This window comes from Phascolarctos cinereus, unplaced genomic scaffold, assembly GCF_003287225.1.
Source record: "Phascolarctos cinereus isolate Bilbo 61053 unplaced genomic scaffold, phaCin_HiC Scaffold_2;HRSCAF=192, whole genome shotgun sequence".
Lineage (NCBI taxonomy): Eukaryota > Metazoa > Chordata > Mammalia > Diprotodontia > Phascolarctidae > Phascolarctos > Phascolarctos cinereus.
Genome location: NW_027555625.1, coordinates 230,866,485 through 230,893,875, shown reverse-complemented (window position 1 = coordinate 230,893,875; position 27,391 = coordinate 230,866,485). Strand labels below are relative to the sequence as shown.

General features: G+C 39.7%; 1 long non-coding RNA gene across 2 annotated transcripts; it reads left to right on the top strand.

Moving 5' to 3' along the window:
- Nucleotides 1-3: 3 nt before the first annotated feature.
- On the top strand, nt 4-26,045 carry LOC144455866 (uncharacterized). Of its 2 annotated transcripts, XR_013484682.1 has the most exons (4): nt 4-264; nt 21,980-22,014; nt 25,601-25,738; nt 25,828-26,045. It is a non-coding gene; the product is annotated as an uncharacterized LOC144455866 (long non-coding RNA). The 2 variants fall into 2 exon arrangements; XR_013484683.1 differs by lacking the exons at nt 25,601-25,738; nt 25,828-26,045 and adding an exon at nt 22,848-22,923.
- The last annotated feature ends 1,346 nt before the right edge of the window (nt 26,046-27,391 follow it).

Genomic DNA, 27,391 nt, shown 5'->3' with positions numbered 1-27,391 from the left:
CCCATCACGTGACGAAGACGCAGCCTCCGCCCCCTCGCCCCGCTCCCTCCGCCTCGCCCCCAGCCCCGCCTCCCGCTGTGAGGGAAGGAGGGAAGAGGGTCACGGAGAACTCTTAAACATCGTTTAGTCCGGCTCTTTCGCAGCCTGGGTGCGACCTTAGAGGCCCACTGGTCCAACCCGATCTAACTGACGTGTCCAAGGTCATGGAGGTCATAGGTTCACAGATTTAGACCTGGAAGGAATCTTCGAAGTCCATATGGTCAAGTTAAGTCAACAAACCTTTATTAAAAGCTTACTGTGTGGCAGGCACTCACCTAAGGGCTGGAAATACAAATAGGAGGCAAAAGCAAGGCAGCCCCTGCTTTCAAGGAGCTTACCTCCTAACCACATGCAAAGGAAGTTCAAAAGGGAGGGAGGGGGATGGCAGAGGTACCTGAATGGGGACATTTGCCGCTTTTATTTAGATTGTCACTTCTACTGACACATAATTGGTCAAAAAGAAACCCAACCAGGGTGGCTATGTGATTTGCCCATGGTCACAAAAATCATAGGATCACACATTTAGAACTGAAAGGGATCTTAGAGGCCATCTAATCCAATTTCCATATATTACAGATGGGGAAACTAAGCTCAAAGATTAATTGACTTGTCCAGGGTCACACAACTATTGTCTAAGGAAGGATATGAACTCAAGTTTTTGACATACATAGGAGGATAGAGCCAGGATTCAAGTCCAAGCCCTCTGACTCCAAATTCAGGGCTCTTGCTGCTGCTGCTGTTTAATCAATCAGTCCTGTGTTCTTCGTGACCCCATTTGAGGTTTTCTTGACAAAGATACTTGGAGTGGTTTGCCATTTCCTTTTCCAGCTCATTTTACAGATGAGGAAAGTGAGGCAAACAGGGTTCAGTGACTTGCCCCGAGTCACACAGCTAGTCTGAGGCCAGTATTTAAACTTAGGTCCTCCTGACTCCAGAGCCCCATCCATTGTGCCACCTAGCTGCCTCCCCACAACTTTCTGCTATATGGATCAATAATCATCAAGTATGTATTAAGTGCCTCTGTACCTGGAACTGTGCCCTTCAAAGATACAGAAAAAAGACATGGAATGTCATATGTGAAGGACAGTAAATAGGCCAACTTGGCCAGACCCTAGAGAGCCTGAATTGTGTACCAAATCTGGGAACAGTAGGCTACCACAGTGCCTCTCCCAATTGACTTTTTTCATTTCCCCCACAGTCCTGTGAGGGGGGTGAAACAGATATTATTAAACCCTTTTGCACAACTGAGGAAACTGAGGCCCAGAGAACGAAAGGGACTTTGCCACAAATTGAGTGAGTAATGGAACCAGATTGGTGTACAGGTCTGCTGATTCTCAAGTCACTGCTCTCTCTCTCTCCTGTACTCTATCATCTGACTGAGGAAAAAAAGAAAAAAATTTCTTTTCCCCTTTTCTTCCACTTCTGCCCTAAACACACAGTGGTATGCTAAAGCCAGATCATACCTTCTCCTGAGAGCCAATTGTTAACTTTTCAGTATGAGCATTTATACTTCAGAGAGCCATAAACCCTATGAATCAGGGCTTGATTTATTGTTCTGTTGATTGTTTAGACTTAAGAAAGTGATGGGGAAGATGTTAATAATGCAGATTAAATTTAAAAGTGTGTTGTACATACATTTTGGGGTGGTTAAACATTTGCCATCACACCCCAACATACATATATACACACTCATGTACGCACTGTGATGTCCAGTCCATGAATGATACATCATCATGTGACATTATGCGAGCTTTGATGATTCTCCCTCATCCTCCTGACCCTCTAGGACAAGCACATCCTCTGCTAGATTAAGTCACTTTAGGAAACAGTGATATATAAGAAGGGTCAGAAGATGACATTATGGCCCTGGAAAGGATGTGATATTCCGGGTAAACTTACCAGTTAACTAGTGGCAGGTGTTATTAATATATCAGTGCAACGAAAGAAACATAAAAGGATAATGAGTTTATATAGTGTTTGTACATTCATCATCTCATTTGATTCTCATTCGCACCATGTGAGGTAGACAGGGCAAGGATTATTTTGCATATGTTTCATGTAGACATCTATTTAGCTGTCTCCCCTGACAGAATAAAAGCCCTTGAGGATAGGGACTGTTGTATTTTTGTTTTGTATCCTCTACACTTAGCATGGTGCTTACTGATGGGCTATTGATCAGTCCCCTTGTGACAAAAGAGACAAGGTTGGGGGCAGGGGCAGTTGGAAATGATTTGTTAAAGGTCACAGCTCCGGTTAGCAGAAGAAACTGGATTAAAAAACAGATTTTTCTGACATCTACTCCAATATTTTTCCCAATGTACTATAACTGCTGTTGTAAAATATTATTGTTTGTCCTTCCTTTTTTAAGAGGACTGACATCACAGGGTGGTGTCTTGACTTGCCTGTGAATTGGATTTAAGTGAGACAGAGTTGCTCAGGGCCCTCAGCCTTACTCTCTCCTCCAGAGTTGTAGAAGTCCAGCAGCAGGACAATAGTCAGAACCACTATTGATGGCTTAGGATGCAGTGAATGACCTTGGGGTCTTGGTATCTGACCCAGCTCTAAGTGCTCCACTGAGCTTGCTTCAGCCGCCTTCATGGTGGTTGGAACAAACTGTTCTCATCCACCCATTCCACTGGGGGAAGTGTTCACATGCTTGGGATAGATACCCCTCTCACTCATGGTAGACACCCCCCTAACTCACCAACAGGTTTGAGGCCTATCAGTTGCCCTCAACCTGGTTGAGCCCATCTGCCTAGAGTCCAGGCCCTAGACAATTTGCCAAGGTATGGCTGCTGCACATGCTATAAACCTTCTTGGAGCCACAGATGAGAATTGAGTGAAAGGTGGATGATAATGGTGGATGAACAGGTCTGAAAAGGGCTTAGCAAGCCCTCCCACCAGAAGCGCTAGTCCTCAAACACCCAAATACCCCTATAAAAATATAGATGGGGAAGGGACAGCCCTGATGGAACCCTCCAAGAGTGAATCTTCCCCTAGGACTTTGGTTGTGACTCTCCTCAGGTACTTTCAGGAGCTGTGACCAGCAAGTTCTCTTTCACTCTACCTGAGTGACTCATCCACCTGTTTTCCTTGTTATATATGGTCTTGATGCTTCTTTCATATCATCAGCAATAGGGACTCTTTAGAAATTGTGGTGTTCCAACTCTGAGGTGTTCCGTACCTATCAGCTTGGTTAACGTGACAGAAAAGGAAATGATAAATGTTGGAGCGGGTATGGAAAAATAGACACACTAATGCATTGTTGCTGGAATTGTGAACAGATCCCACCATTTAGAGAACGATTTGGAACTATGCCCAAAGGAATATAAAACTGTGCATTCTCTTTGACCAGCCATATCACTACTAGGTCTGTATCCCAGAGAGATCAAAGAAAAAGGGAAAGAATCAATATATACAAAAATGTTAATAGCATCTCTTTTTGTAGTGACAAAGAATTGGAAATCAAGGGGATGCTCATCAATTGGGGAATAGCTGAACAAGTTGTGGTTTTTTATTTTGATGAAATACTATTGTACTATAAGAAATGAGGAGCAGAATAGTTTGCTTGCCTTCTCAATGGTGAGAAGAAGGGCTAAAGGCAGGGAAAGAATTTGGACTCCAAAGTTTAAAAATGTTAAAAAAAAAAAAAATATATATATATATATATATATATATATATATTTTTAAAGTGTGATGTTCCATGATTCACCTTTCTAGTCTACAGCATTGTTAGGAGTTAGCACTGTGATGATGTTAAAGGGATGAGCTTTTGTGGTAGCCAGATGCTTGGGATCACTGAAAGCACTACACAGTTCCCTGAATCAAATCCAATTTAATTTTCTCTGTTCATTCTATTCTGGACCCAATTCATTGTCCAACTGTAGTGCCTGTACAAGGTATACAGGATGTCTCAAAAGTCTTAGTGCAGTTTTAAGCTATTAATGCTTATGGTCCTTAAAATAGCTTGAAGCTATTTCAAGCTATTAAAGCTTAAAACTATACTAAGACTTTTGGAACAAGTTGTATATGCTGATAAAATACTTTAATGGGCTCCCCACCATTTGAATGTTAATTATAACAATGACAATATGTGCTTTTTGTCTACTCTGTTTTCTCTGTGTGAACAGTTAATCCTACTACTTAGTGACTATGAATTTAATTAAGAAGGGTCAATGTAATCAATACAATACCACCTGTTAATAGGACCATTGAGAGATTCTCACCATGAACAGGAATTCACTCTTCTGCTTGAAAACCCTAACTTATTTGGCCCTCATTTCTTTAAAATAAAGGAATTGGAATATATTACTTAGCGGGTTCCTTTCAACTGTAAATCATCAGCCTATGATCCTATGAGTATATGTTTTTCATTTTTATTCCTCACTTAATGTTTATACTCAGTAGATTATTGAATAGTTATCTATCTGGATATTTCTGTTACAGAATCTTGCATGACTTTTAATATCTTAAAAGAAGGCACTTTAAGGAGAAATTTTGTTCTACTGAGTCAAATGGTTTTGAAATTTTTTTGGCAGGGGAGGTGAGGCAATTGGGGTTAAGTGACTTGCCCAGAGTCACACAGCTAGTGAGTGTTATGTGTCTGAGGTCACATTTAAACTCAGGTTCTCCTGACTCCAGGGCTGGTGCTCTATCCAGTGTGCCACCTAGGTGCCCCAAAATTTTTTTAAAGAAAATAAAACAAGAGATTTTATATTCTCAGCAGCTCTCAATTATTTGTGTGATGGAAGAAGTTGCCTTCTGTGAAAAAGGATTCAAGAAAGACTCTGCCTACTCTCATCTTTTCATTAAAGACAACTTCAGTGTGTACATAGACTATTCTCATTAAGATTTTACAGAGATGACAAAGAAGGTCTAGGTATCTCTAGTTGCTAACATCCTTTCAGTATTTTTTTTTGCAGCAAAAAGTATCACGTACCTTTGATCCTGGATCAGTCACTTAACCTCCGTCTGCCTTAGTTTCTTCATCTGCAAAATGGGGATAATAATAGCACCTACCTCTCAGAATTGTTGTGAGGATAAAATGAGATAATATCTGTAAAGTGCTTTGTATAGCTTAAAGTGATATATAAATGCTATTATTATTATTTGTGATTTTCTTTCAGAATATTCCCCTCTTTGAAGTCTTCCCATTTCCACTCCAATGTGTCTTTCATATTACTGCCACAATAAGTTTTCTTACACATGGTTTGGGTTATATTACACCAATACTCCTAAATCTTCAGTAGCTCCCTGTTATCTTATCTGTTATCTGTCAAATGCCTTTGCCTGCCATTCAAGAGCCTCTAGCTCTAGCTTACTTTTTTTTTTCATTGTGAACTTACAAACATCAGCAAACTTGAATATTTCATACGGAACAGAAAAGAGGATTATATGTGAAACTTTGAACTTCTGGTATATGAGGTTTTTTTTTTAATTGTACATTACATTTAACACTACAGTAACAAACCTACCTTCTTGTCTGTGTTCCCTTCTGAGCATCCGTCTCCTTTCTTTGTAGTTTTTTCAGTTTTGCTGGGTTTTTTCTTTCTTTTATTCTTTTTTTTTGCTTTACTAACTCCCCCTACCACCAAATAGAAAACCTTCCTTGTAAGAAAGCCTTGACTTTAGTCAAGCAAAAAAGAAAGAAAGAAAGAAAGAAACTGACCCTATTAGTTGCATCTGAAAATACAAGTCTTTCTACATCTTTAATTCATCACCATTGTATAGACTGTTGCTGGGATTGTATTTTTCTTTTCCTCTTTATCTCTCCTCACAAGTCAGGGGTAAGAGAGGGAGAGATGGGGAGAAATGGGACCTTTCGGGCAAAATGGAACTCTGGATTGGATCTTGCTCCTTTCACCAACCAACTGGTTTGGCCCAGTCTATGCTTCAGCTGCCTCTGACCAGCCTCCCACAAATTCATTTTCAGCTTTCACTCTCTCCTCCTCCATCCATGCTCTACCATGAAGTCTCAGACCCATATGCTGTCCCTACTTTTGATTGTAGCAGGGCAGTGCATCTGGCCCAAATTCCTTGCTGAGCCAGAACTGCATGTGCCACACTTCCTCCTCCTTCCTCTCTTTCTCTGTGACTTCTCAGTGGAAGCTTTTCCTCTATCAAAAGCCCCAAGTATAGCCTAAGTACTATATTAATACAGTACAAGCCTAAGTACAGCATCCCCTCGAGGGGAGACTTCAACCTCCAACTCATACTCCAACTCTCAGGTTGGGTCCCTAGGGGGCTGTGATACCTACTGTCTCAAGTTCTAGAGGTAACCCTCAGGGGCTAGGTTTCTAGAGTGGCACTCCATTCTAGAGGGAGGTAAGGAGAGAAGATAAATGTTTATTAATTGAAAAAAATTTTTTTAGTATTATTTATCATAAAAAAAATGCTTACCCCTGACTCTCCCAGACTTTCTCTAAAATTTCCCAGAAACCTCTTCACCCTGGAAACTCCTTCCACCCCTGCACTTCAGGCTATACTTCCTCTATGAAGCGTTCCTTTTAAGCCACAGTTTTTTCTCCTGTGTAATGAGGAGATTAGACTTGTTGACCTCTCAGCTTACAACCAGTTCTATGTCTATGATTGTAGTAGATTGTGGTAAATGCAAATAGAACGCTCAGACAAAGGCTATGAGAAATTTATGGAGAAAGAAATCACTTTCAGCTTTGGAAATCAGGGAAGTCTTCACAAAAGTACAGCTTGAGTTAAGCTTTGAAGGAAAAAAATTAATCAATCAACCAATGAGTATTTAATAAGAACCTTCTATTGGCTGGGTTCTGGGGACACCAAGACAAAAACCAAACAGCCCTTGCTTCAAGGAGCTTACATTCCATTGGTGGAGACATTTGAATAAGATATGGAGGAATTACATTAAAGCATGGGAGATCAACTACACAAATGCATAGATGTGGGGAAAAAAAAGTCAGGACAAGTTAAAGGAACAGTAAATAGCATAGTCTGGCTGGAACAGAGCAATGTGAATAAAGGCTGAATGGGAAGGCTGGTGCCTGATTCTGCAGGATCTTGAATACTAAACTAAGTCTATATGATATAAGCAAAGGTGAACCATAAAAATTTCTGAGTAGGGTGACAACCATAAGGAAAACTGATCCATCAAAAACCATCAGACCCTAGCTTTAAGATCACTTTGGCCGATGTTTGGAGGAGGCACTGGAGGGGCGAGAAGCTTGAGGCAGGAAGCCCAATTAGGAGGCTCTTACAGTTTAAAGGTTATAAGGGCCTGAAGGGGCCAGGTATGAGAGATGTTAGGAGAAGAAATGAGGCCTTGACAACCGTTTTTTTTCCGTGGGAGTGCTAAGAATAGGGAAGAGGCAAAGACAACTCTCAGGTTTCAAGCCTAGGTGTTTGGAAGAATATAGGTACTATCAATAGAAACTAGGAAATTGGTAGGAGGAACAAGTTTGTAGCTGTTGTTTGCCCCCTTCCCTTGAAGTCTTCGTTTAGTGTTTTAGCAAACTGTGGAGGTAGTGCTCTGAAAAAAGAATAGTATAACTCTGTAGTTCTTTAAAAGGATTCTACTTTCTCTTTTAAAAATATTATTTTATTTATTTGCATTTTTATTGATATTTTTATGTTAACTTCATTTCTGAATTCATCCCTCCTCATCCTCTGTCCATGAAGTCATCCTTTGTAGTAGAAAAGAAAAAGCGGAGGAAAAACAAATCCAACAAAACTAATCAAAGTTAGTCCTGGCAATAGCTAGTATCTGCAGTATGCTACCTATGTAATCCCCAACCTCTTCAATGCAGGGAGGGAACTGTATTATCTCATCTTTTCTCTGGGGCCAACTTTCATTCCTCCTGTGAAAGAAGGAGCACAAGATAAATATCATTGGAGCAGAAGTCAGAAGACCTAGGTTCAGTTTGTGGCTCTTCTGTTTATTAGGTACTTGACTATGAGCAAGTCACTTCTCTCTCAGCCTCTGTTTCCCCATTCATAAAATGAAAGGGTTGGACTAGATGATCTCTAAAGGCCCCTTCCAGGTCTAACATCCTATCTTATACTGAATTCAAGAAATTCAGTTCCTGTATGCTTTATATTCTAGTCATACTGACCTAGTTGCTGTTGCCTAAACTCACTAATCTATTTCCCACAGCCTGTGCCTTTGCATATTTGATAATGGCCTTGGACAACTCATTTCCTCTCTCTAAGCCACTTCTTCATCTGTAAAATGGCATCGCTCTTCCAGATCTAAAATCCTCATCTTCCCTGCTAAAAGCAATATCCTTCTCTCTTCCTATACACTCCCTCCAAGATCCACTTAGTTTCCTTCACAGTGAGCTGAGGCTTAGACGCCACCTCCTACATCAGCAGTTCTCTGAATTATTTGACGAGTGCCATCCTCCAGTAGTTAGAGGGAGTCTCCAAGCCCCTCAGTTATTAGTGTTCTCACCCTTCTCAAATTATCTTCTTTGTACTTATCTTTTAGCATGTTGTATCCCCCTATAGAATATAAGCGCCTTGAGGACAGGGCATGTTTTTCATGTTTTTGATCTTTGTATGCCAAGTATCTAGCATAGGGGCTTACACATAGTAGGTGATGAATGACTGAATGTCCAGCTCTGACATTCTAGTTTCAATAATTTAAGGCTTATGTGTGCTTATAGTCTTCTTAACCTTACTACAGCATGTACCACTAGAGGACGCCAGTGTTCAAATAATTCAGGGCTATCCACCATCTGACCCTGGTATTCTCTCTGGCTTGGCTCAGAGATCTCAGCTTGGGGTAATTCTCATTAACTGCACCGGAACCAAAATAAAATCTGATCTCTGCTGCATGTGGGAGGAAGGGCTTGGAACTGATTTATTTTACCCCTGCAACACTAATCAGACATCCTCCTGAATAATATTGTTTTCCACATATGCCTTCTTAATACATCCCACAGAGTCCTGGAAAGAATGAATGGTGGCCAGGGATAGGCCTGGCCAAAATAGTTTATTTTTGGTGTCTTCTTATCCCTTCTTCTAACACTCCAGACTGACTCCCTAGAACTAAAAAATGAAGAGAATTCAGAGTCAGAGGACTAGGATTCAAATTCTGGCTCTGCTACTTAATGTATATGTGATAATGGTCTTGGACAAGTCATTTCCTCTCTCTGAGCCTGTTTCTACATTGGTAAAATGATAATACTCTTCCAGATCTAAAATCCTCATTTTCCCTGCTAAAAACAACTCCAGAAGCCCTCCCCTCTACGGGTGCTTTTGCATGTACTACAGTACATTTGCATTTTACTAGGTCTTCCCTAAAGTCCTCCTTTATTTGGGTGGAGTGGGGGAGGGGTGACCCTGACTTTGAGTAAGGCTATGGCAGTTAGACTGTGTATCGGTCACCCCAAGGCTAGCTTGGATAAGTTCAGAGAGACACATTACAAAAAAGGACACTAGGGGGTGAATGATTTTGGGCACAGCAACCTGTAAAGACCATTTATTAAGACATAGAAAAAAAAAAGACATAGGCTGACCACATCAGTGAAATCACATATCTTCTGAATCATTGAAATAAGGGGAGCTTGGAAGACTAAAACTCTTTAAGATCCGAGGTAATGAATCTCTGATGCCTGTCTGGGATTTAAAGTTCTTTACAACCTGGCCCCTTTGTATCTTTCCCATTTTCAGTCTTGCTCTCCACAAATGCTGTGCTCCAGTCATACTAACCTACTTATTGCTCCTTGAACAGGACACTCCATTTCCCATATTCATGCCTTTATGCTGACTCCAAGTCTGGAAGTTTCTCCCTCCGAACCTTCTGCGCTTAGAATCACTAGTTTCCCTAAAAACTCAGCTCAGTAGCCATCTCTTTTGGGAGGCCTTTCCTTGGGAGGCCAGGCTTCTAGTACCATTCCATCTAAGACAGTGATTCATAACTTGTTTTGTGACATGGATCCCTCTGGCAGTGTGGTAAAGCCCATGGACTCCTCAGAATAATGTTTTTAAATACATTTAATAAAATACATAGGATTACCAAGGAAACCAATGCTATTAAAATAGATATAAATTTTTTTCCCATCCAAATTCATGTGCCCCCTGAAATCTGTCAGGGTCCATAGACCCAAGGATAAGAGCCCCAGCTCTAAGGTTACTTTTCATCTACTCTGTATTTGTCTTGTATATTCTGATATATATATATATATATATATATATATATATATATATATATATAATATATATATATTTGTATATTCTGATATATATATATAGTCTCATACATATTTTTAGAAATTCATTTATTTTTAATTTTCAACATTCACTTTTATAAGATTTTGAGTTCCAAATTTCCCCCCCCAAGATGGCATGCATTCTGATATAGGTTATATATGTACAATCATTTTATATATATATATATATTTGGTTTCCCTCAATAGAAGAAAAGCTCCTTAGAGAAAAGATTGTTGTTTTTTCTTTGTTTCCCCAGCACTTAGTGAAATGGCTGACACATTGTTAAGCACCTAATAATTGCTTGTTGATACATAATGGTGAAATTTCAGGCACCATTATATAACCAGTCCATGGGGAAAATTTTTTTGCAAAGCCCCTCAAATCACATTCCCTCGAGTCCTTCACTGCCTTCTTGGAAAGATTGGCTCTCATAAAAGCCTTCCTGTCCTTTCCATCTGCATGACTTAGTGAACCTGGGAACTTTCTGACTTTATGAGAGCTGCTGATTTCCTTACAAACTTGCTTTGATCTCTGGGAATTTAGCATCTTGTTCAAAAGTCTGGATTGCATACTAAGTGATAGTTCCCAAAGGCCCCTGGGGCCAGGAAAGGGGGAAAAAAGGCTGAGCCACACAATGAGCACACAGAGCTCCAAATAGAATAAATTATTTGGTAATAGAATCCCTGGAGGTATAGGGACTCCAGGAGATGTCAATGCTGCCTGGTTAAAAAAAAAAAAAAAAGAAAGCTTTCTGGGATTGGGGATGAGTAGCCCATTGCAAAGACAATTTCTGTGTGAAAAGTAAACTTTCATCAGCACCTAGCCTTTATTTCTTCCTCTCAGCAAAGTGATAAACTCAGGCTCCATGTCCCTACAGTACTAAATTGTAAAGCACCTCTCTCTTGTCCATCCTTTGAAACTCTTGTCATTCACAAGGAGGCCCGATGTAGTAGAAAGAGCTCTGAACTTTGAGTCAGGAAACTTGGGTCTGAATTCTGGTTCTGACAGCCAACAGGTGACAATAGGTGGGTGGACTGCTGTCAGGAGCCTCATGCTCTCTGCTCTCTCCCTCTTTAAAAACCTGCTTTTTGTATGTATACACACTAATGAATATAACTGACTATTTCCAGCTTGTGTTGTTTTCCCTCTCAGGATGACTTATATTTTAATTGTAGGAGATGGTATATAACCTATTATTTAAAAAAAAGCACATTAGACTTGAAACATCATGGGTTCAAATCCTATCCTAGTTCTAAAACACTGGTCACCTGTGCGACTTTGGGCAAGGCCCTGGCCCTCCTTAGGCTGCTGTTTCCTAGTCTGTAAAAAGAGGGTGTTGGACTAGAAAATGTCCAAAGTTTCTTCCAGCTTTGACAGGCTGATTCTGGATCTATCTACATAGCTGTAATCATCAACTCAATTCAATTCAAGAAGCATTTACTAAGCATTTATTATACACAAGGCACTATGCTGGGTGGTGTGTCCAACTCTTCATGACTCCATTTGAGGTTTTCTTGGCACACATTTCCTTCTCCAGCTCATTTTACAGATGAGGAAACTGAGGCAAAGAGGGTTAAATGACTTGCTCAGGATCATACTACTAGTAAGTGTCTGAGGCCAGATTTGAATTCAGGAAGATAAGTCTTCCTGACTCCAGATATGATACTCTATCCACTATACTACAAAGCTGCCCCATGGCTAAGAATACAAAGAAATAAATGAAATAATTCCCCTCAAGGAGCCAACAATTTACTAGAGGACTGCAACATATTACAAATCTAGAGATCTTTCTACTGTATCACACATGTGTACACTCCATGTTGTATTCCACTATATCAGTGTAGAGGGGGGTCTGGTAGTTGTGCTCAGACCCCAGCAGCTAGCTAGCTCTGCTGAGATGAACTCTCCACTGGGAGAGCTTGCTTCTAGGAGGATCATAATAATATATAAGGGAAGTACCATGGAGAGACAGTCAAGCATTCTTAGAATGGTTCTGGTCAACTAGTCATGTGGTGAGAAGGAAGGTCTTGGATTAGCTGTGGAGCCATTCAAAAAGCACCCTCAGCTTCAGCCACTTTTCTCTCTGCTTCATTTGCTCATTTAGTTTCATTTGGCTCCTTTGACCCCTTTGCTCATGCTGTCCGGTGAGAGACCACATGATAAGAGGAAGGGCCTTAGGACCTTTTCTTCCTTTGAGGCCACATAGTCCCAGGAAAATGGGTCGCAGTCCTTGGCCTTTTAATTCATTCTTGTTTGTTCTAGGTATAAAGAGTAGACTCTCCAACATTTGTGGAGACAGGCTGACACAGGAATATGAGAGTCTAAATCTAGTCTGGGTCTTGTAGCCAGTGCAAGGTCGATGACCTGAGGAACAAGAAGCAGTCTTTGGGAGTGACCTTTTAGATCCCACTGCTCACTCAGCAGTGAGGTTCCATCTGCATGTGTACTTGTTATGGACCAATGTTATATGGGAACTGAGCTAAGTTTTGAGTATGATTCCCCAGAGAACCTCCTTCCCACTCCACCTCCCAGAGACTAAAGTCTTAACAGGGGAACGTTTGCCTTAGAGGAATTGGGGAAATGTTTGTATGTTTATTTTGCTGTATCTTTGAAGTAAATATCCCATTACAAAAGCCAATTAATGTTAAGTGACTAAATGGAACCCAGTACTAATCACAAGCCCCTAAGAATAGAAGCTAACAAGCTAATGAAACTGAGTTAATGGCAGAAAGTAGAAATACCCAAACCCTCAGGGTTACCCCCTGGAATCCTGACGGGCACATCTGTAGAGTGGCCCTCTTTCTGGCCCTGAGAGAGTAAGGCCAGAGAGAACAAACTATACCACTGTGTGACCTTGGACAAATGACTTAATTCTTTAAATTTCCATTTCCGTATCTACAAAATGGAGATAGAAATTTCACTACCTACCTTCCAGGGTTCTTGTGAGGCCAATTAACATGTTGAATGAACGAGTTTGGGTCTGAAAAGGTCTTGACAGACTAGAATACTGGGCTGAATCTAACAAGAGGAAATGCAATGGGGATAAATGTAGTCTTACATCTGGCTTCCCCAAAAAGTCAACTTCACAAATATAAGATAGGTCATGGCTAAATAGCAGTTCCTTGGATAAAGATGTTGAGTTTTCAGTGTACAGTAAATTCAGTACAACAACAGCGCTTAGACTATATTGAGAGAGGCATAGTGAGTGCCCAAACAAAAGAAGTGATGGTCCTACTGGACTTTATCCTGATCAGGATAAATCTAGATTACAGTATTCAGTTCTTGGAATCACATTTTAGGGAAGAAACTGATAAGCTCAAGAACATTTAAAGGACAGAAACCAGGTTGGCTAACGCTTTTAAGACTGTGCCACATGAAGAACTGTTAATGGAACTAGAGATATTTAATCCAGAGAAAACTTATTCTCCTGTTGACTTCTCACTCTATCTCATCCTCATATCCAATCAATCTTGTCATTTCTACCTTCCTAACATCTCTTGGACATGTCCCTTCTCTCTTCTCTGACACTGCCCTGATGCAAGTCCTTGTCATCTCACACCTGAACCATTACAATAACCTGTTCATTAATATTCTTGCCTCAAGTCCCTCCCCATTGCAGTGTATTCTTCACTAAACTGTCAAAATGACTTTCCTAAAGCACAGGTCTGACCATGTCATTCTCCTATTCAATCAACTCCAGTGGCTCCCTATTACCTCCACAATCAAATGTAAAAAAAAAATTTTTTTTTTACAGCCTTTAAAGGCCTAAAGGTTAGGCCCCTTCCTACTACTCCAAACTTCACACCTCACTCCCCTCCACGTTCTCTTCAGTCCAATGCAGTCCAATGACCTACTTGCTGCTCCTCAAACACAGAACTCCGTTTCACAATCCTGGGCATTTTCACTGGTTTTCCCCTGTGCCTGGAACTCTCTTCTCATCTCTGCTTCCTGGGCTCCTTGGCTTCCTTCAAGTCCCAGCTAAAGACTCACTTTCTACAGGAAGCTTTCCTCAGTCTTCCTTAATCCTTCTCTCTGAGACTACCACCAATTTATCCCGTATATATCTTATTCTTGCCTAAATGTTTATATGTTGTCTTCCCCACTAGACTGTGAACTTCTTGAGAGCAGGGACTATTTCTTGTTTTGCTTTGCTTTTTGTCTTTCTTTGTATACACATTGCTTAGAGCTTAATAAACCCTTGCTTACTCACTTGCCCTGAAAGAAGAATGGCTATTTAGAATAGGGGAGGATGATTTTGCTAACTCTTCACCATCTTCTATTCCTCATATCTCCTTTTGGTTCACAAGTATATCATGACAGTCAGCAAGATGTCTTGTTGAAATTCAGATACGCTGTAGCTGTGACATTTGCCTGACCTATCAGTCTAGCTGTCTTACCAAAAAAAAAAAATTAGGAACAAACTGTGGTACGTGAATATAAAGGAATGTTACTGGGTTGTAAGAATACACAGAAGCATGGAAAGATTTACGTGAACTAATGCTGAGAAGAGTAAGCAAAGCCCAGAAAACAATACACATAATGACTACAACAACATAAATGAAAAGAACAACTATATAACAATCAAAAGTGAATATTTCAAAATGACAGAAAAACATGCATAGCCCCAAACAAGAGATAGAAGGAGGAGGAGAAGGAGGAGAAAGAGGAGGAGGAGGAGGAAGAGGAAGAAGAGGAGGAGGAGGAAGAGAAGATGAAGAAGAAGAAGAAGAAGAAGAGCCTCCTTTGTAGAGATGGGGGAGCCATAGATGTGAAACATTGCTTGTATTTTCAGATTTTTAAAAATGTATTGTTTATTCTCTTTTAAAAATATCTTCATCTTTTTTCTTTTAAAAAATATGGGATTTTTTTGTTTTATGGGATGGCTCTCTAAGGGATGGGAGTGGGAGGAAAAAAAGGGAAAAATTTGGCCAATATGAAAAGAAAAGATATCAATAAACATTGTTTTTTAAAAAGGGAAATTAGACTAATTTGTAATGTGTTATCCTTAGTAAGTCCATGCTGGCTCCTGGTGATCACTACTTGCTTTTACAAAGTACTCACAGACCATTTGTTTAATAATCTGTTTCAGAACTTTGTTGGAGAATTGATATTACTTCTGAGTAGACTCATAGCACAACAACAGCTTGCTAAATAGGAAAGAAAGGAAAATGGTCAACCCACCACCATATACAAATAAATGTTACCATAGAACGAAAGTCAGTCAATTGGTCCAGTTTGGTAGCTGTGATCTTTGGATCTCTCATTCATAATCTTACTCGAAGTCAACTAATTTCCCTAAAATTTGATTTCTGCCTACATCTAAGGAGACAGGATACTCCCTGAGTATTTTTATGTTTGTTTGTTTGTTTCTGGGGTTTGCAAACTCAGCCTTTGATTGGTTATCTTAAGAGTCTGATCTCCTTATCGGCCTCTGCCTGGTCTTCAGCGACAGAGCCACTATAACTCCTGGGTTTGTATTTCCTGAGCCTCAGCAACTTTCCCCCTAACTTAAACAACTCCACCCCCGCTAGTAACAGGACATAAAGGTCAAATTCACATTCTGTAGGTTCTTTTTGCCTGTCCTCAGCCTTTTGGCACCACCATGTCCTCTGCAGTACAGTGACAATGGCCTCCTTGCTGTTCCTTGCACAAGTTACTGCACTGGCTGCACCCCATAGATAGAACACTCTCTCTCCTCGTCTCTGGCTCCCAGCTTCTCTGGTTTCCTTCAGGTCTCAGCTGAAGTCCCACCTTCTGCAGGAAGCCCTCCTTAGTCCTCTATAATCTCAGTGCTTTTCCTCTGAGACTAAACTCAATGTAGTACATACAGATATCCTATTTGTGTACTTATCTTGTTTGTACACAAATGTTTGCACAGTGTGCTCCTTGAGAGCAAGGCCTGGGTTTTTGTTGTTGGGGTTTTTTTTTTGGTTTGTTTGTTTGTTTGTCTTCATTTGTATCACCAGCACTTAGCACAGTGCCTGACACATAGTAGATACTTAAATGTGTCTACTGATTGCTTTTATGTATTGTTTATTCTTTTAAAAAATATCTTCCTCTTTTTTCTTTTAAAAATATAGGATTTTTTTGTTTTATGGGATGATGACTGACTGCAGATGCTACCATTTACTAGGATTCTACAAAGATTGTTGATAGTGGTTTAGTGATCACATCTGCAAATTCTTTTAGCACCCTAAGATTGAAGGACATGTTGCCAATGGCAAATTTAAAAATAATATATAGATTTGCAAGAATAGCATCAGGGAGGATTAATGAGGTGAGCTTTGTGAAAAATACTAAGAACAAAAAAGAGCTTTTTTGGTAACTATGTTTATAGCAAGAAGCACAACAAGGAAGGGAAAGAAAGGTCTACTGCTTGGGGCAAATGATGCAATGCTAACAGAGAAACAGAACTGTTTAGCTCTCAGTTTGCTTCTCTCATCTTCTTTATTCTCAAGAAGCTTACATTTCTACAATGGAGTCAGCAGCAAATAACTTGCATATATTAATATATACAGAATAAATACAAAATAATTACAAAGTAGTAAAATACAAGAAAAGGATGAAGGGAGGGCACCAGCAATTGGTGGGGTTCAGGAGAGCTTCATGCAGGGGTGGTGCTTAAACACTGTTTTGAAGAAAGACAGGGATTCTGGGGGATAGAAATGAAGAAGGAATATATTCTAGCCGTGGGGGAAATCCAATGCAAAAGTCCTGAGGCAAGATATGGAGTGTGCCATGTGTAAGGTACAAAGGGAAGATGAATTGGACTGGAGTGTAGAATGTGGGAAAGTAAAGTATAATAAGGGCTGGCAAACTAGGTTAAGGCCAGGATGTGAAGGACTTTAAAAGCCAAACAGAGGAGTTTATATTTGCTTCTAGAAGCAACAGGGAGCCATAAACTTTGCTTAGTAGGAGAATGACCTGGTCAAATCTTCACTTTAGGAAAATCACTTTGGCAGCAGAATAGGTAATTGGAATGGAGAGAAGAAGCTTGAGGAAAAGACAATAATTAGAAGGCCATTTCAATAACTTAAGGGAGGAATAATGACTATATGAGTAGAGTGGAGGGGTAGGATATAAGTGATGTTGTAGATGTAGAAATGGTAAAATTTGGTTTGTGGTTTTTTTAGGCAATCAGGGTTAAGTGACTTATCCAGGGTCACACAGCTAGTAAGGGTCAACTGCCTGGTCTGAGGCTGGATTTGAACTCAGGTCCTCCTAACTCCAAGGCCAGAGCTCTATCCACCACACCACCTTGTTGCCTCAAAGGTAAAATTTGGCAACTAACTTTATATGAGTGGTGAGGAAGAACAAGATGTTGAAGATAAAACCAAGGTTATAAACCTAGTATACTGAAAGAATATTGGTATCTTTGATAGAAATAGAAAAATTAGAAGCAGAATGGTTTTTTGGGAAAAGACAATGAGTTCTGTTTTGAACATGATGAGTTTGAGATATCTATAGGACATCCAGTTCAAGATGTCTACTAATAGGTAATTGAGGCAACTAGGTGGCACAGGGAAGAGAGTGCTGGGCCTAGTGTAAAGAAAACCTGAGTTCAAATCCATTCCCTGACATTTACTAATTAAATCGTGTGACCCTGGGCAAGTCACTTGACTTGTTTGCCTCAGTTTCTGTAACTGTAAAATGGGAATAATAATAATAATGCCTACCTCACAGGTGTTGTGAGGATCAAATGAAATGTTTGTAAAGTGATTAGCATAGTGTCTGGTACATAGTAGGCATTATATAAATGCTTACCCTTCACCCTAATAGGTGATGCAAAGATGAAGTTCAGTGGAGAGACTGAGTTTAAAAGTCTCTAGATTAGAGGAAATTACATACTAGGATACTTGCTTCCATCTTTTTGTAAATATCTTTTTTTAAAAAAATATGAACTCAAAATTTAAAAAACAAATTTTTTTAAAAAATGAACTTTGAAGAGTTCTCACATTGGTTTCTTGAGATGCTTCCACCTTTCCTTCCTTATCAGGACTATTTACAATTCTACCATTAGAACTTTATTTGGGAGAATATTTTATCATATTCCCTGCTATAAGCTTTGATCACCATAATGATATATTTCTCTCTTCTCTGAACTTTTTGAAATCTGCTTTCCTAAAGTTGAGGATTTACATCTGACTTTGCCCTTTCCTTGCCTATTAAAAACTCTAAAATTACACAGTCATTTTCTCCCAGAGTTCTCTCCATGTTCATTTTTACCAACCACTATTTTCTTGTTGCTCAGAATTAAGTGTATATTAGCAGTTCCCCTCTTTGCTTCTTCAAAGTCCTGAGAGATGAAATTGTCATTAAAAGTACGAGTCAAAAATTTATCCCACCATGCTCTGCTTCAAGCCAAATGAGACTTTTAGCAGGTGTGTGGAACACTGAAGTCCATCATCACTATTATTTTTAGATTTTGTGTCAGTTTTATAATTATATTAAGATAGCACCATTCATAGCTTCACCTGGCTGGGTGATTGATCTGTACCACACTCTTAAAACAATGTTATTTCTATTTCTTGCCTTTTTCCTCACCCAGATCTTAGTCATCATATTTCCATCAGAGGTTTGTGTATTCTCCTACTTTCCTGACATTCGATACTATTCTCTTTCCTGTAAGAGTCTCCACAACCTTTAATTATCAGGGTCCCATGATCCCTTATATAGTAGTCCTCCAAGAAAAGAGGCAAAGACCAAGAATGCAATTGTCCCTGAGCTTATGACAAGATTCATCTCCTCCAAATGCTTCAGGATTCTCTGTACCCAAGATCTTGAATGACTCATAGCATACTTGGAACACAAGAATTCCCTGGGGGACACATAATGAAAGGAAACACAAATACAGACAGACAGGTGTATTTAGATTATTTTAGATTTCCAAGCTTGGGGCATTTTGAATGCCTCCACATATGTAAAAGGATATACCTACTTGGTGTATCAGAGGTTCCCAAATACTGCCCCCTGGGGAGCACTGGAATGATCCAAGGAAGCTGGTAATAGCTGTGGATGCAATTGGGAGTCGCTGAATAAAAATAAGTAGGTGGTAGAAGCATAAGGAAAGAAGAAAAGATAAGAAAAAAATTTAAAACTGTTCATCTATATTTCATCTGTTGTGTAACAAAGTTAAAGTCATAGTGATTACATTATTTTCCAAATAAACACACACAATGCAAGTTATAACCAATCAGTAGTCAAGTTTGCTGGCAAGTCTTAACAAGCAAGTGTTGGCAAGCAAGCCAGAAGTCCAGCATGCATTGGCAGGAAAATGTGTGTATAATGACTTGTCTACAATGTGATACTGTAAAGTAACAATACGGTTACATGACGCAATATTACATCATCAAAATTTCAATGCAAGGAAAAACTCACAAATTTATAATAAATTATTAATTTTAAGATGCATCCTTTTAAAAAATTCATATTTTTAAAAATGATGCAAATTTCAAAAAAAACATTAAAGGGTTAAAGAAAGTAGATTTCATGGGGGAGTACTGAGTAATTTTTTTTTGAAAAGTGGGTGGTAGGCCAAATAAATTTGGGAACCTCTGGTGTAGATGATGATGCTGACTTTGTAGAGATAATGCTGACATGTCCTGTCTTGTGCTGATATTGCTTACTTGTGTGAGGGGCAGAATTTCTTTGGGGAGAGACATATTGATGCCAGACTCTAGTCCACTACTTCTCTGTTAGAAGGTGGGGAGGATTACTCATCAGTGGTCCTCTGGACCACTCATAGTTGGCCATTGCCTTGATCAGAGTTCTCACACCTTTCAAAGTTGTTTACTTTTATAATGTTTTTGTATAAATCATTCTTCTAGTTCTGGTCATTTCACTCAGTACCAGTTCATATGAGTCTTCCTGTGTTTCTCTGAGATCATCCCTTTTATTGGACCCCTCATGGTCTGATAGTATTCCATTACATTCAAATACCATTCAGCCATTTCCCAGTTGATGAGTATTCCCTCAGTTTGAAACAATTATTCTTAATAACTAGGTGATAAGATATATTATTTCTTTACTCCTGGCAATTAATAAGCCTGTTACTAATGAGGTGGCAGTAGAATGGTGAATCCTAAAGAAAAGAGATAGTCGCTTTTGGGGAATGGTCTGAAAGAGGCCTCAAAAGCCCTCAAAATAATCTCATTATTAATATTCTCTCCTTCTTGAAATTACTTTTTATTACTTTGTACATACATTGGTTTTATATATGTCCCAAAGAGAACTTTAATTTCTTGAGACAGAGTGAGGGAGAGAGGAAAGAGTACAGGGCTAAGACTCTAACAGCTTGGGTTCAAATCCTAGCCTAGCTGTTATCTACCTGGGTGACGGTGGGCATGTCACTTCTCCAGGACCCAAATTTTTTCAATTGTAAAATAAGTGGAGTTGGACTAAGCGTCTTAAGATCTAAGCATCTTAAACATCTAAGATCCTTTCTAGCTCTAAATCTCTGACAACAGAAAACATTTTACCTTTATTTTTATAGTCACAGGACCTAGCATAGTGCCTTGTATTTAATAGGGACTGGATAAATGTTTGCAGAATTAAATTGATTTGAAAATGCCATCACAGAACATTTGAGTGGCAAGGCACCTTCAGGATTCTTTCTTTCGGCTGCTTCTTTTACAGTGGAGGAAAATGAGACCCAAAACAGGAAAGCAATTTGGTCCAAGTCTCAGACAAAAAGCTTCTTCCATCCTTACTGAAATGGATGCTGACCTAAGATGCAACCAAATAGAGCCCAAATGTCATAGCTTCATAGACTGATCACTCTGAAAGAGACCTTAGAGACCACATGTTTTAACCTTCTCATTTTACAGAGGAGGAAATAGAGTTAGTGTCAGAACAGGGACTTGAACTCAGATCTCCTGACTCCCAGACTAAAGCTCTTTCAGCCAGATTATTGAAATTTAGCTTTCTTAGATGTGGCCAAGGTTCCTGGCCGATGGGGAAAGAGCCAAGCATGATTGGGGACCAAATATTAGGCTAGTATGGCTGAAGCATAGAATATATGTGAAGACTAATAATATTAGATAAGCCTGAAAAGGTAGGTTGCTATCAGATTATAGACATAGCCTTGAATGTCAGAAAAATCCTTTCTTTCTGGCTTCCTTTTCCTCATCTCAAACTTAATTGCTCATATGTCAAATGAGACCCTCTCAACCTTGTACTAATACAAAAGGGGGGGGGGTCTAGCAATTAACCCTTTCCCCCCTTCCAACTTCAGTCAGTAGGTATTGCTGGAGGGGTATGGAAGTGCATAGGGCATGTCATTAGAGGACCTGGGTTCTACACTTAACTCTACTACTTTTGAGCTTCTAAGCTGACACGTAGAATTATACATTTAGAGCTACAAGGGGCCTCAGAGGCATCTAGTTTACCCACCTCATTTTAGGAAATTCGGGATCTGGGGAAGTGAAGGGGCTGCCCAAAGTCATTCTGGTAGCAAGCATTAGAGGTAGAATATGAATTGATATCCTGTGATTCCAGTCAGAGGCAGCTAGATGGCACAATGGATAGATCATTGGGCCTGGAGACAGGAAGATCTGAGTTCAAATCCAGCCTTGGACACTTATTAGTTGTGTGATCCTAAGTCACTTAACCTCTGCCTTGGTTTTATCAACTATAAAATGAGGATAATAGTAGCACCTACCTCCCAGGGATGATCAAAAGAATGAATATTTTTAACATGCTTAACACAGTGCCTGGCACATAGTAGGCACTTAATAAATGTTTATTTCCTTCCTTTCAGAGGCAGTATTCTTCCCACTGTACCATGGACTTCGGGTGAGTCATTGGCCTCATTTCCTTATCTATCAAATGAGAATAAGAATATTTGCTCTTCTTACCTCATAGGATTGCTGTTTATATAATATTTTGTGACTGTGAAGTGCTATTTAAATAGGAGCTATTGCTCAGAACTCTGCTAAACACGTTAGGAGATAAAGGAAGAGAAAAAAGACACATAATTGCTGCCGTTGGGGCCCTTGAAATATAGTTGAAATACTGAAATTTTTAAAAGCATATGAGCCTATGCAATAGTGTCTTTCATGAAGAGTTGGGAATTGGGGACATTATACCTCATAATGACTATTATATTAAAAATTATAATAAAATTATTATTATTTTTTAAAAACCGTATGAGCAAATAATCCTGGAGTATAGTGAAAAAGCTGTTTCTGGAGTAAAGAGGCCTAGGTTCAAATCCCTCTCAGATGCATATTAGCTGTGTGACTATGGGAAAACTGACTTAACATTTGTGAGTTTCCTTATCTGTAAAATGAATATAATAATACTTGTACTATCTCATAGGAATGTTCAGAGGAAAGTGATTTCTAAACCTTAAAACACCACAGAAATCTTTGTTACTGCCACTACCACCACCACTACTACTATTACTACTGCCATTACCATTACATAATGTGACTCAGGCTATTTGCTGTGAATTGAGAGGTGGGGGCATGTGTAAAACAGAGGTGTGGGGGAGTATCAGAAATTGCTAAGAGCTTTCACTGTGTAGGATCTTGCTGAAGTCATAATCACACTATGAAGAACTTCTTCAGGGGAAAAGAAATGGAGCTGAGTATAAGGTTTTCCTTACTTTACTTACAACTTTACAGGGGAGAACCCTAGTCTTATATGGGGAACTGGAGCCAAGCTATCTTACATGGAACCGTCCAACTATACAAGAACCAGGTATATGGAGCTGTCAAAGCCGGGAGGCAGGTAGAATTGGTGAACTTTGAGTTACATGAGCTGTTTTCATACCTGGCATGATCATGCCCAATTCTGCTAATCTGCAGCTCTGCTGGCCAAAAGGCCAGACATTAGTATGTGCTAGAGTTACTCAGTGAGGGACAAATCACTGTGAACCCAAGTAACCAGACTTTCCCTAGAAGAATAAGAAGCAGGACACGAGTTGTTTAGACTCGAGGAAATCATACTGGACTTAGAGTCAGAAGTCCCGACTTTGAGTTCTGGTTCAGCAGCTTATCAACCATGTGACCTTAAAAACCTCCTCAGTTTCTTCATCTAATGCTCATCTAATGAGGGCATTACACTAGGTGATCACTAAGATTCTTTCCTGCTCTAACAGATTCCTCCTACTTCTGACATTCTACATTCATATGTACCTCCTAGCTCTGACATTCTGTTCTGAGGTCCCTCCCACTACTGATATTCCATGTTCTGAGGTCTCTCCTATAGTTGATATTACCTGTTCTGAGGCAGAGGTATCAAATTCATAGCCCCACTCAAACTAGATTAAAATATAACTGGGAAATGTTTAACAAAATAAAAATACAATACAACATAGATAATGTTAATTTGTGGTTTTCTAAGTCAATATACAGCCTCAGAGATCCATTTTTATTTAAGTTTGTCACTACTGTCTAAGGTCTGTTGCAGCTCAGACATTTTGTGATTCTCGAATGGTTAAGATTACAGGACACGGAGCAGGATATGAGGAAGATTATGGTTCAGATGCTAAGGAAAACTCTGTAGGCTAGAAACTTGTCTTTTAACTCATTTGCAAGGCTGAATGAAGAACCAGATCGGGGAATGGTCCCAAGGTAGCACTAGACTTTACATGTAATCTTGGGCAAAATCTTTTTGCACTTTTGGCTCACTCCCCATCTGCTCCATGAGGGCATTATCTCTGCTATCGACTTGGGAGGAATGGGAGAATGGATGTTGTCTGGGCAATGTCTTTGAGCTCTTCCTGGAAAGAAAAGGGCTAGATAAAAGCCATCGATGATAATGGTGCCTGCAGTACACAGAGGGTAGTGTTTAGGAAGCACTTCTGAGGGATTACATTCACTCTTGGCCCAAACTCAATGGAGCTTTTGCTCAGTAAGAGTAGCACCCCTGGGGTTTCACAACACTGCCTGGTGCAGGGGAATTTGAAAGTCTGCTATTACTGGTCCAGAGGTTATGCAAGATTCCAGGCAAGAGCCAAAAGCAGAAGAAATCAAGGAGTGCAGTCGCCATCATGCATTGTTAGGCCCAGAACATCCAGTGGCTATGGCCTCCACACCCAGGGAGGCAGGCCAGTTAGCAGGGTTTTTCCTTCTGTTCTCTCACACAGTGCTTATGGTATCTCCATGAGGGGCAAGGGCAGAGATTTTTATTCCCATTTTACTCATGAGGAAACTGAGGGCCACAGGGGAGAAACGACTTTGTCTAAAGTCCAACAATATCAATGACAGAATTTGGATTTAAGCTCAGGGCTTCTGATTTCAAGTCCAGTATTCTTTCTACTGATGATAGGAATGAATCTCCCATGGGCATCCTTCTAGATGGGCCCCCAGACCAGTACCCCAGGTTCAAGTTACCTTGGGAGTGAGCATCCACTCAAAAACAAAGCTCATTTTCAGCAATACAAAGATCTAAGACAATTCCAAAGAACTCATGATGAAAAATGTTATCCACCTCCAGAGAAAGAACTAATGGAGTCTGAAGGCAGACAATGCATACTATTTTTCACTTTTTAAATTGTTTTTTGTGGTTTTTCTTTTGGTCTCTTTCTTCTTTCATAACATGACGAATATGGAGATATGTTTTACATTATTGAAAGTATATAACCTATATCAAATTGTTTACTATCTTAGGGAGGGGGGAGGTAAGGGAGGGAGGAAGAAAATTTGGAATTCAAAATTTAAAAAAAATGAACATTAAAAATTGTCTTTATATGTAATTGGGAAAAATACTATAAAAATAAAGATTACTAGACCCCTCCAAAAAAAATATCATAAGTCCCTACCAATTATTACTTTTATTAGGTTAACCAGAAGACATTATGTCAAGATAAAAGCTTTAATGAAATACTAAAGCACAGCAAAAAAAATGGCAAGAGTGATATTCCTATCTCCTCCCATCCCCATATACACAAAAGAAAACTCCCACATCAGTAGTGGAGAGGAGAAGAAAACACACATGACCAAAAAATATACATAGAGGTATATATGTGTGTGTACTATGTATGGCCAGGGAATACCCACAAAGTACCTCACATGGGGCCTGTGTATGGTTGGTGCAAATAATTAATGCCTCTGAACCTGTAGTACCCTTGATGCCTTTTGATGATGTCATTGTGTTAGTTGTTTACTAAGCTGCTCCTCTGTATCTTCTACTGGGCCTCTCCATCGTCTGTGGAGCATTTCTACTGCTCCTGCTGGGCTGCTTTCTGTTATATTTGCTGGCTTTTGGCTGCTCACAGATGCCATCTGCTGGATTATAGTGTGTGGGGTGTGGGGTGTGTGTGTGGGGGGTGTCTGTCTGTCTGTCTGTCTGTGTCTGTGTTTGATTAGGGGGAGTCTTTTTAGTGTGTCAAGTTTGAAGCGGTCGTGCTATCTTTACCTCTTTTGTGATGCAGACCCCAGCCAATTGGCTTGAGAATTCCTTAGGCATGTTGGACTTTCCTACTGCACTCAAGTTCCCTGATCTGAGTTTCTTTTCTGACCTGGCATTAGAAAATTCCTTTCAACTTTTGTCACATACCTGGTCATTGCAGGTAAGCTTTCAAAACTTCCATGGGGCTCCACTTAGCAAAACTGCAAGTGTATGGAATTGAGATGACAATGTTCTTTTGAATTCCCACAGGTCCCCTGGCTCTATGCAGATCAACTTGGAACAAGACCTAAAGGGCCAGGTGGAATCACTGGAGCTGGCCACCACTCATTACCTTAGTACCTTTGTTCTACATTCTGCTTTTGCTTTACATTCCTGCCAGCAACAGAAATGCTGTTCCCATAAAAACAATAACAACAGTTATTGGCAGCATGGTATAAGACAAAGGACATTCTATTTGGAATAAAAAATCTGGGTCTTTCTAATGCATTTAATGCTCCTTCTGCCACTTAATATTTATTATTACATATTATTATATTGTATATTATAATTATATAATTATAATGTATGTAATATTATTATATACAATTATATAATTGTATAATCATGGGCAAGTTACTAAACCTCCATGCATTTCAGCTTTCCCCTCTGTAAATGCCATATCCTCTTTAAAGTCTCTTCCAGCTCTAAAACACCTATGATTTCAATTGACCTTTAGAGTTTAAAAAACACTTCCCTCATATCAGTTCTGAGAAGAAGATAGTGCAAATATTATCATCCTCATTTTAGATGCCTTAATATATAATTGTTCTGTTGTATAAATGAAGAAACTGAGGCCAAGAAAGAGAAAGGTCACAGTCAACAAAAGTTAGAGCCAAGATTCAAATTCAGGTCATGTGACTAACTCTAATGTCCTTTCCACTATACTATGAAAATAAGATGGGGTGGGGGAGGGGAAGGGAATGGCATACATTCCAGTTCTTTTAATACAAAGTTGAGATTGCTGTTACATAAGATAAGTGTTGTTATCTACTGCCCTCCTTCACATCACCTTGGTATCATTATATTATATTTGGTGACCTTTTTTTAGGCCTGATCTCATGGCCCATGTTGTTCCATGAGTAGGGGAAGGGAGAGAATAGATCTTTACTGACCACTTGAGACCTGAATCTTTGGCCCTGATTCAATTTGCTGATTTTGACTCTCAGGGTGAACTGGAGGCTTGGGCTGGTGCCATCTGGGAAAAGGGCTCTCTGACCTAGGATGAAAGGATACAATTACATTTACTGCCATCTGCTTCTTCCCCCTCTCCAAATTTATAGACTCATAGGTTATTAGAATCAAAAGGGAACTTAGAGATCATCTAATCAGTCTAATCCCATCATTTTATCAAAGAGGAAACTGAGGCATTGAGCAAGCTGGTGACAGACCTGGGATCAAGCCCAGGTTTCCTGCTTCATGAGCCAGGGCTTTTTTTTTTTTCTTTGCACACTCAACATCTTCCTTACTCCAGAAAGCCACAGGTGTTTCTGGGGGGTTGGGGAGGGAGAGAGTTTTAAGTGGATTCATATTCCTGTGGCCCCTTGAGGTCCATGGACCTCTGGGAGATGACTCAAACCAATTATTACAAGCCATCTGTTCCTGCTAGGCCTCCAACTCAAACTATTAGTGTATAGAAAAGATCTCTGTATTTGGAGTCACAACACCTGGGCTTAAATCCCAGTTCTGCCACATACTTCCTTATGACCCTGGACAATTTATTTCACTTCAACATCCACATCTGTAAAATTGGGAGAATAATCCTACCACATAGGGT